Source organism: Gossypium hirsutum, chromosome A06 (genome assembly GCF_007990345.1).
Source record: "Gossypium hirsutum isolate 1008001.06 chromosome A06, Gossypium_hirsutum_v2.1, whole genome shotgun sequence".
Classification (NCBI taxonomy): Eukaryota; Viridiplantae; Streptophyta; class Magnoliopsida; order Malvales; family Malvaceae; genus Gossypium; species Gossypium hirsutum.
Genome location: NC_053429.1, coordinates 92,932,141 through 92,942,144, shown reverse-complemented (window position 1 = coordinate 92,942,144; position 10,004 = coordinate 92,932,141). Strand labels below are relative to the sequence as shown.

General features: G+C 31.8%; 1 long non-coding RNA gene across 1 annotated transcript; it reads left to right on the top strand.

Moving 5' to 3' along the window:
• The first annotated feature begins 3,553 nt into the window (after positions 1 to 3,553).
• LOC121230592 (uncharacterized) lies at positions 3,554 to 8,809 on the top strand. The gene is made up of 4 exons (XR_005928552.1): positions 3,554 to 3,617; positions 4,081 to 4,165; positions 6,015 to 6,100; positions 8,621 to 8,809. It is a non-coding gene; the product is annotated as an uncharacterized lncRNA (long non-coding RNA).
• The last annotated feature ends 1,195 nt before the right edge of the window (positions 8,810 to 10,004 follow it).

Sequence of the window (10,004 nt, the reverse complement as noted above, 5' to 3'; positions counted from 1 at the left end):
AGGACTAAAGTGGAATTATCTAGATTTCTCTTTATTTTTCTGCATTCTCATCAGCAAAACCACCATGGAAAAGTTCCCTTAAGCTGGTTTTTCATATTTTTACTGCAAGTAAGTTCAATTCTTGATTATTTCTTGAAATTTTTGTGTTTTTGTGACTTTTACAATTAGGTCCATTTGTTGAATTCATTAGTTCTTGATTCTATGAAAGAAATTGAAAGTTTCTATGAATATGTGCTGGAAGTATACGATGATTTGATATAGAATTAGAGCTTTAAATTGTTTATATGCTGATTTTATTGAAAGAATTGAATAGAAAGTGAATGTTTGGGACCTAAATTGTAAAAGAGTTTGAAGTTAGAGTTTTATGTAGAAATTCTGAATTTCAATAGTTATGAAATAACTTATAATATCTAGGTCAAGTATTAATTGAGAAAATTATTTTAATTGAGGGGTTAATTAAGTAAGGACTGAATTGTATGAACTGTGAAATTTGGGGCAAAATGAAAATCAACATTTTGCACTAAAATAGTTTTGGACAACAGCAATAGTCTAACTTTGAAAACTCTCCAAAAATTTTATAAATATAATTATAGGATGAATAAAATATGAAATTAAATCTTATTGAGTCTAGTTTCTTATAGAAGAAACGGTGTAAGCAATGGAATTGTAAATCATGAGATATAATAAGTTTTGTGAGACAATGTCAGAATGATTTCGGGTTCCCCTGTTCTGACTTTGAAAAATCATAAGAAATTGGATAAAAATAATTAAGGGATTAAATTTATATGTTTAAAATCCTTAAATAGTCTATTTTCAATAGAAATAAGCAGCAACATCATCCGAATCTCGTACGATGAGATAATTAATTCTTAGTGAAGAAGGGTCGGAACTGTCAGACAGCAGAACAGGGGCAACTTTAAAGAATAAACTGTACTTATTGGATAAACCAAAAATTCTGAAAATTTTATGGTAATAAGATAAGTAAGTTTAGTTTCAGGGAAAATTAGCGGATCTTAATTTCGAGTTCTGTAGCTTAAGATATAAATAATTTAGTGACTATGACGCAAATGGACAGTTTTGAATATACATAAGTAAATAGTGAAATTATTGATAATGTTACTTGTTGCATGTTATATAAATTAAGGATGTGGAATGGAGAGGAGGAGGAGGAGGAGGAAAATATGTATGAATATTCAGCTAGCATGGCTAATTTGTATGTTTTAGGCTTATGGACTAAATTGAATAAAAGTAAAATTTTATGGGCAATTTTGTAAAAAAAATGTTAGAAATGACCAATTTGCATGAAATGGATTATTTTATTATTTAAATTACAAAATTGAATGAAATTATTAATTTAGCTCAAGATCAGTGAAAAACATGTTTTAAGGATTAAATTGAAAAGTGTTAAATTATGGAAAATTCTGACATTTTATAGAATTCATAGGTTGTTATCAATTTGTGTGAGAATAACGGCTGGAAATAAGGATTAAATTGCAATAATTTTATTTTATTTTAACCTAAGGATGAAATCGTCATTAATTAAAAGTTTAGGGGTAAAATGATAATTTTGTTTAGAGCATTAGTTGAATGTATTATAACATGAAATAAATGAAAACAACGATCAAATTTCTTTATAAAGATCCGGATGACTTGAATACGAGACTTGAACGTGGAAAAGAAAAGATATCGGATTAATGAAATATCTGATAAATGAATCGGTAACTCCAGTAATGCTCCGTAACTCTATTCCGGTGACGGATTGGGGTTAGGGGCGTGACATTGGTAGTCAAGATCCTATAAGTTAGGATTTTTATTTTATGTCATTTAGGATTCTTTCCTTTATCATTAGCAGACTATACAAAGTTTTCAATATAAAAAAAACAAAGGGGATGCAATTATTTTATCAAAAAAATACTATTTTTGGATTTAGTCAAAGACGAATTGCCTCTTTGAGTAACCATAGGTCGAAGAAGAATTCTTCCTCGTCTAGACCTATGACTAAATCCTACGCCAAGGCTCATAAAAACTTGGTATTAGAGCCTTCTATCATGGGTGACAAAGAGAATATGATAACCAAGATGAAGGCTTTCATGGAACAAATCTACTAGGCAACGAACATTAGAGGAGCAAATGATGATGTTATCTTTTTTGGTCCATAAGACAATGAAATGGTATTCATAGAAAAATATTGAAGAACAGGGCAACAATAAAGGCAGAAAAAGGAATTTAGACTCACAACAAGGTGGATGCATGGTGCCATAATACTCTAAGATAGAATTTCCCACTTATGAGATGGTGTTGGATATCCTTTAGGGTGGCTGAAAAGATGTGGCAAATTCTTTGACAATGACCAGACTAACGTGAAAGACAAAATAAGCTTATATGCATTCTATCTCTTAGGAGAGACACAACTATGATTTTCTCAAATGAAAGAAGAGGAGGCAGACCTTGATTGGGGGTGCTTCAAAAAGTGTTTTCGTGTGAGATTTGGGCCACCTATGAGTAATAACCCTTTGGGGGAACTTGCCAACCTAAGACAAACTGGAATTGTAGTGGAATATTAACTCCAATTTCAATCATTATTGGTTAGAATTGTTGATCTTAAACCTCGAAAACAAGTAGGCCTCTTTACTGCTGAGTTGGTAGAGGAACTTAGAATTGATATTAAGATGTAGCAACAAGAAAACGTTAGAGTTACAATGAATATGGCTCGAGATTTGGAACGTAAACAAAAGGTCTCTCCCAAAATTTCGTCTCGACCCATCATGAACTAGACAACTTCCCAAAATGCTGGCAGTAGTTCAATCATTCCAACAACTAAGAGCATTTCAAAGGGAAGGGTCAACAAAATAGGTTCTTCCACACAATTTATTGAGAGATTGACATGGGCAAAATGGTGGAAAGCAGGGCTAAGGGTTGTGTTATAATTATGATGAGTCTTATTCCATGAGACACAATTGTAAAATGTTATTTTGGATAGAAGTACTAGATATTGAAGGCGAGAAAAATGATGATGAGGTAGATGATTTTGGATAAGGTCTAAAGTTTATCATGAATTTGAGCTTTGAGGAAGAGCTCAACTCTAAGAGGGAGACTACTAATGTGGATACTTTTATTGCGAAACAATATCAGAGATGGAATAGAAATTGAGTGTAACATCCCAATATAGGGCCTAGTCAGAATAGTGATTTTGAGACCACAGGTCCGAGGCTAAGAAAATTATTTTATTTATATTTTTGGTGTACTAGCATGATTATATAGATACATAAAAATTTTGATGAATTAATTTTAGCGATTTTGAGTCCAATTGTGAAAAAGGATTAAATTGCATTAAGTGCAAGAGTCCAAATTAGATGGAAAAAGAGTGTTAATTTGTCATGGACTAATTTTGAAGGCTTTTAAAGGGCAATTAACCCCTTAAAAACAAGGGTGGCCGGCCATAGTAGTATAGGAGACAAATTTTGGTTTAGGTGAATTAGGTGGACCTAATTGACTTGAAATATTATAATAAAGAATAGATGATATCATACTTCATCTTCTCCATTGTTCCACCTAGAATTTCAGCAAAGAGAAGGGTTTTTGAAGCTTTAAATTTCAGTAACTCATTACTCACACAAGTAAGTGATTTGCTTGATAATTTTTGTATTTTTGGAATCCCCTTTGCATTAGCTTTCTTTTGAGGGGACTATGTTACAAAATGGTAAATGTTCTAGGAAGTTGCCATGAAAGGGTTCATGAGGTTTGTTGAGTTTTGGTGGAAAAATATGAGTCTTAGTTGTTAGATAAACAACTTTTATGAAAGGTGTTAGCATGAAAACACCTAATTGAACCATTTTGCAAAGTTTGTGAAATTGGTAAGAAATGTATGATATAGATGGAATTGTAAGATGCCATAAGCATAAATATTATTAGGCTAGGCTTGAATGGTTAGAAAATGCAATGAAAATTGAATTACGAGCCCGAGGGAAAAATTGTAATTTTAGCAAGGTTTAGGGGCAAATTGGTCATTTTGCCCTAGGATGAGATAGGGATTACAAAGGAATTAAATGATGTATTGATATAGTTATTTTGCTAATTTAGACCCCGATAAACCAAATCCGAAAGTTGACCAAGGGAAATGAAAGGTTTCGGAGTGATCAAAGCCCAAATCTGAAACGATCACCAGGTAAGTTCGATTAACTCAAAGTAGACTCTAATGTACTTAAAATGTATATTCTTGATTGTATAAATGTGGTAATTTCCCATTGCATGATAATTTATGAGATTTGATAAAGTAAATAAATGCATTTAAGAATGTCCCGGTTGAATGAATAGGGTAACTCGATGGAACATCTCGAAAATGAATTGATGGTGAAAAGGATCTAGCCCAGACGGGTGATCCTAAAGTGATCTAGCCTCTCGAAGAATAGGTGTGCTGTGACATCCTTAATTTGACCCTAGTCAGAAAGTGGTTTCGGGACCACAAAACCGAGTCATAAAAATAATTAACTGTTAAATTCTATGTTTATTATATGTGTAAATGCATGTGTGAAAGTTTCATGCTTTGATTTTGTCATTTGTTTGTAAAATTTATAAGATAGGACTCATGTGATAAAACTTGAAAGTGTGATAGGTAAATTTGTAAAGTGTCAAATAATGCATGAAATGTTAACATGAGGGATTTGCATGTCAAATGGACCAATTTTGTTTAGTGGCCGGCCATAAATGATGGTTGATGTATAATATATGTTTTATTTAAGTATTATAATAGGTAATAGCTTTATTTTTGAAATAAAATTAATTAGTAAAACAATAAAAGATGATAAAAAAAAGATAGATGTTCATTTTCTTTCTTGATTACCGAATTTGGGAAAGAAAAAAATGGTGAAGAATAAGCCAAGGCATTCGGCCATGGTTGTCTCCATTTAAAGGTATGTAATGCAATTTTTTTATTTGTAATTGATTATGAAATTAGATGGATGAATACATAACATAGATAACCCATGATTTAAATTCATGAATTAATGAACAAGTGTCCATTCGGCAAGTGCTAAATTGATATTATTATTGATAAGTTTTTGGGAAGATGTTAGTTAGATGTTAAATAGCTTGAATGATGGCTAAATAAGTAGAATTCATGGTTGAAAAGTATGAATTGAAATTGCCGTATGTGTGTATGTGTATTTTGGAAAGAAAAAAATGTTGTTGTTTAGTTGAGTTTTATTTGGTGTGTACATTCGGTAAAAAAGGGGGAGGAATAAAAAATAAATTTAAAATGTTATGGTTTGTTTTAAAGTTGGTTAAATGGTTGTGGTCATTGCCGAATACATTTGTATTAGGGAAAAATATGATTAAACATCGGTTGATGAGTTAAATATATAAGTATATTCGGTTATATAAATTTGATTTGTACTTGAAAATATAATAAGCCTTAAGAGATTGTGTTTGTGTATGTGAACTAGATGTTTTATGGATATTCGGCTAAAAAGGGGTAAATGGCTAGGTCATAGGAATTGGAGTGATATACATTCGTCATTAAGGTTATATGTACTTGGTAATGTGAGTTATATATTAAGTAAGTTATTTCTTCGAAATGTATATTCAGTCATTGTTTAGCATAGATGGAACCAATGTGCAAATTGCTACATTTGATCATGAAATGAAATTTGTATATGAAAACTAAATTTGAGTGGTTAGGGCCGAATATGGTATATGAGATATTAAGGCATGTTATGATTATATATATATGTGTGTATGTGGTTGTGCATAAAAATGAGTAATTGATTAAATTGTGTTAGTCACACATAGGTATATAAATATATGCCTTAGGTAAGTACCTTGTGACATAGAGACATTCAGTTATACATATATATATTATATATAGATAAATTCGTGTAAATAATAGGCATGATATCGAGTCATAGTACATTTTATAAAACTTAACATGTATGGAGGTTATATGATTATCAAATGTGATTATTAAAGAATTAAAGTTGAGTAGGTAATTAAACAAATTCAATTGTTTAATTTTAAAGCTCAAGAGTAAAGAGGAACTAAATCAGATAAGGGGAAGGAGAAAGCAATCGAGTAGCCTACCCGTAACTGTTCGACAACATCCGAGGTAAGTTTCTAGCATATAAGTTTAGTTATAATGAAGAATGATATGGAATATGGGTAAAGATGGGACTATGAATTGGTGTAATTACCTATAGTAAAATGATAAGGAATAAGTTACTTCTATGAGCCTTAGCCGATTGGTTATTAGAAAAGTGATATCTAAATTATGATATGTATGTGATAATAAGAAGTACTTATATGTGATGATATGTTTTGAACTCAAATGGTAAGTTCTTAAGTGTTTGGACTTGGAAATTTAAGAGCAATTTGTAATAATCTGCTTAGGACAGTAGCAGTAGCATGATTTTTGAAAATCACCATAAATTGTTGGAGTGGAATTAGAGACTGAATAAAATATGTAATCAAAGCTCAATTAGTCTAGTTTCTTATAAAATAAACAGTTCAAGCAAAGGAATTTCCTATAGAGAGATATTTAAAGTTGTGTGTGACAGTGTCAGAATGAATCTGAAATCCCCTGTTCTATTTTTAGAAAATCATTATAAATAGTATAAAAACTTTTATAAGATAAAATTTATATTGTTAGACTCCTTAATGAGTCTAGTTTCAAATGAAATAATCAAGAACATATTTTGAAATCTGTACAATGAGAAATTTGATTCGTAGTGAAGAGTGGTCAGTATAGTCAATCAGTGAAATAGGGGAAACTTTAAGAAATTCTGGTTTTGATTGGCCAAACCAAAAATCCTGAAAATTTTATGGATAGAAGATATATGAGTCTAGTTTCGGGGAAAATTTACGGCACTTCATTTGGAGTTCCGTAGCTCCAGTTACGAATAATTTAATGATTGATGCTCAAGAAAATAGCTTGTAGTGAATCTGTGATTTTGTTGTAAACATTGATGAAACTAATTGAGTTGCTTATAAGCTATTGCTGAATTGATGTACAAGATAAATATATAGGTGGTGAGGCCAAAATGGCTAAAATTTAAATTTGTGTAAGTTATCCGAATGGCTATTTTATAAACGTAAGCAATGTATATGAAATATGTGTTGATAGTTTTATAAATTGAAGGTGTAGTGACTTATAGGTTGTTTAGCCGAATGGTTGTCATGAGAAGAATGTAAGTCATGTGTGTATTTTCTTATTTAGTTGGAAGTTTATTGAAAGGGATATACATATATATATGTATTAAAGTCAAATGATATTATGACATGAAGTTAAGGTACATGCTATATGCTTATATTCGAATGAGGTTAATGAATTACAATGGTGATAGTTTGTGTGAAATGTGGTAACATGTGATTAAATAAACATGGAATTTGGAAAGTATTTGGGTTAAGACTCACTGACTACGTGATGTGGCCTAATGGCTCTGGTGAAATGAGACTAGCTATATTGAGATACGAATAAGTTCGAATGAAGTGATACCTTATTAATGTGTTTCCGTGTTGGAAAAATCGAAGGTATGTGAATTGATGTGTATACAACTTTGTGAATTAACTATGATGACATATCCGGGCTTAAAGTTCCGCAGGCTTGGTACTGGTAACTGGATTCAGATTTTTTTTAAAACCTTGTAGGCTATGGCTAAGTGTCTTGAATTATTTGAAACCGAAAACCATTTGTATATCTTTAAGATAAGGATTTAATTAGTTTCATAAACATTTATTAATTTGAGTTGTATTCGGCAGGATGTGCAAATACAATGTATGGATTGTATTTGGTCATTTATGTATATGTGATAAGGAATATGTTTAGTCCCTTATATACGTATACGAAATTTTAATACTTGTCATGATTTGATTATTTGAAATATTAATGTGAATATGAACTAAAGAACTAAGCTCCTAAATACATATATACATTTATGTATGTGCACGAAATGAGTGCATATGATTAAGTGGTTAGAGGTATTGAAAGATTGAATTGGTAATTGGTAACTATGGAAACGGTAAGTGTACAAAGGTTAAGTATATGGTAAGTGATACTTACTTGCTATGTGAACTCGATTTCGTTTGTATTACAAATGTACTTTGGGAATCACTTATGAGATGGTTATAAGTTATATTCAACGAGTATTGACTCTATCAAATTGTTTATGTAATATGAAAACATGAATATGTGTTTCCAAATATGGAAACCGAATGTGATTATAGTGTTATGTGTTAGTTCGACTGATTAAACTAAAAATAACATTGATGTTTTTTTTAAATGCGAAGGGGTATATACTCTTAAATTTGGATGAAATAGATGAATTACATGTGCATACATAGGGTTTAATCTATTTGACCGAATGGTGATATATCTTGACATTTCAAAACATGATTTGTGTAAGGTCTAATCTTATGTGACTTAGTAATAAATCAATAATTACGGATGTTCAGCACATTAAGTTGGCCAGGTATGTATTATGTACTTGTGTAGGCTTATTAAGCCCATCGAGACTTCACTTGGATTTTGTGGAAGTTATAAATGTATTTAATCCAGTAAAGTTAATTGTTTTACTTAAGACTTACTAAGCCTTGAAAGCTTACTCTGTTGTTACGTTTCTCTGTTTTATAGATTATCAAATTTGGCCTTTGCTCGGGGATCGTCAATAACTCGTCACACCATCACTATCCACTGTATGGTACTACTATGTTTTAGATTTTTATGACATGTATAGAATAGACTAGTAGCGGAATAATACTCTGGTTAATGTATATAAGCCATGCGAAAATGGCATCCTTTGAATGTGTACTTATAGAAGTTTAATTTTATCCATGGCTGTATTTAGCATTTATCTAAATGAATGATCTTTATTTCAAGAAAAAGTTTAAAATTTTACTGTTCTGACATGAGTTACAAGTCTGGTAATACCCCTTTCCTATTCCGACAACGGTTACGGGATAGAGGTGTTACATGTGCCTTAAGGATTTAACCCAGACAGGTAATCCGAAGTAGAGTTTAAATTTAGCCTGGACTGGTAATTTAGATCCGAGCTCATTAGAGTATATGTCGTTGTAAGGGGATTTAGCCTAGACTGGTAATCCTGACATTTACTCTATGAGTTTGTATTACGGGGAAATTAGCCTGATTTGGCAATTTCGTCGTAAGATGCGAGGTTCGTAGGAGTGCGTACTCGAAATGATCACTTGTACGAATTGACGGGAAATGAGATATCCATCAGAAAACTGAGAAATTCAGTGGGACTAACATCAGATGTAAGTTGGGAATAATGATGTGATGAGCTCATCTAGATATACTATTATCTTGTCATGCCATGAGACTAACTTAGTGGTTGAGTGCCTGTGATAAGAAATCTATTCTATACTTGTTTGGATGGAGTATTTATTATGGTTACATGTTAAATAATCGGTAACTTTACTTTCCCGTTATCTGGACTTACTGAGCATGTTAATGCTTACCCTCTTTTTATTTTCCTCTGTTTTATATTACTCGTGGACTCTTGAGGATTGGAAAACGGTTGGAGCGTTGATCACACTATCGATCTAATCCTGTTTTGGGTATATGTGAAAGCTTTTATTTTGTTATAATGGCATGTGTAGGGCTAGACTAGAATGTTTGATTTAATGAGAAATTGGTTATGTATTTTGGCAAAGTCAAAAGCCTTTCATTTTGTATCAAGCCTAGAATAGTGGTTGTTATTCATTTTGGTAAATGCATATAATATTCTTTCTATAGATGAGTTGGCGTTCATTGTGATGAAATTAGTATATTGAAGTGATCTTGTGTAGGTGGTGTAAAATGGGTGACAAAATGGTTTGGAAATGGCCTCTTTTGTCCACACGAGCGTGTGTCTAGGCCGTATGTGACACACGGATCACCCCCACGGGTGTGTGTCATGACCATATGTCCCTTGCACCTAAAATTTTAAGTCAGTGTTTTACACGGGCTAGACACACGGGCGTGTGTCTTGGCTGTGTGAATCTAACAGAATGCCCAA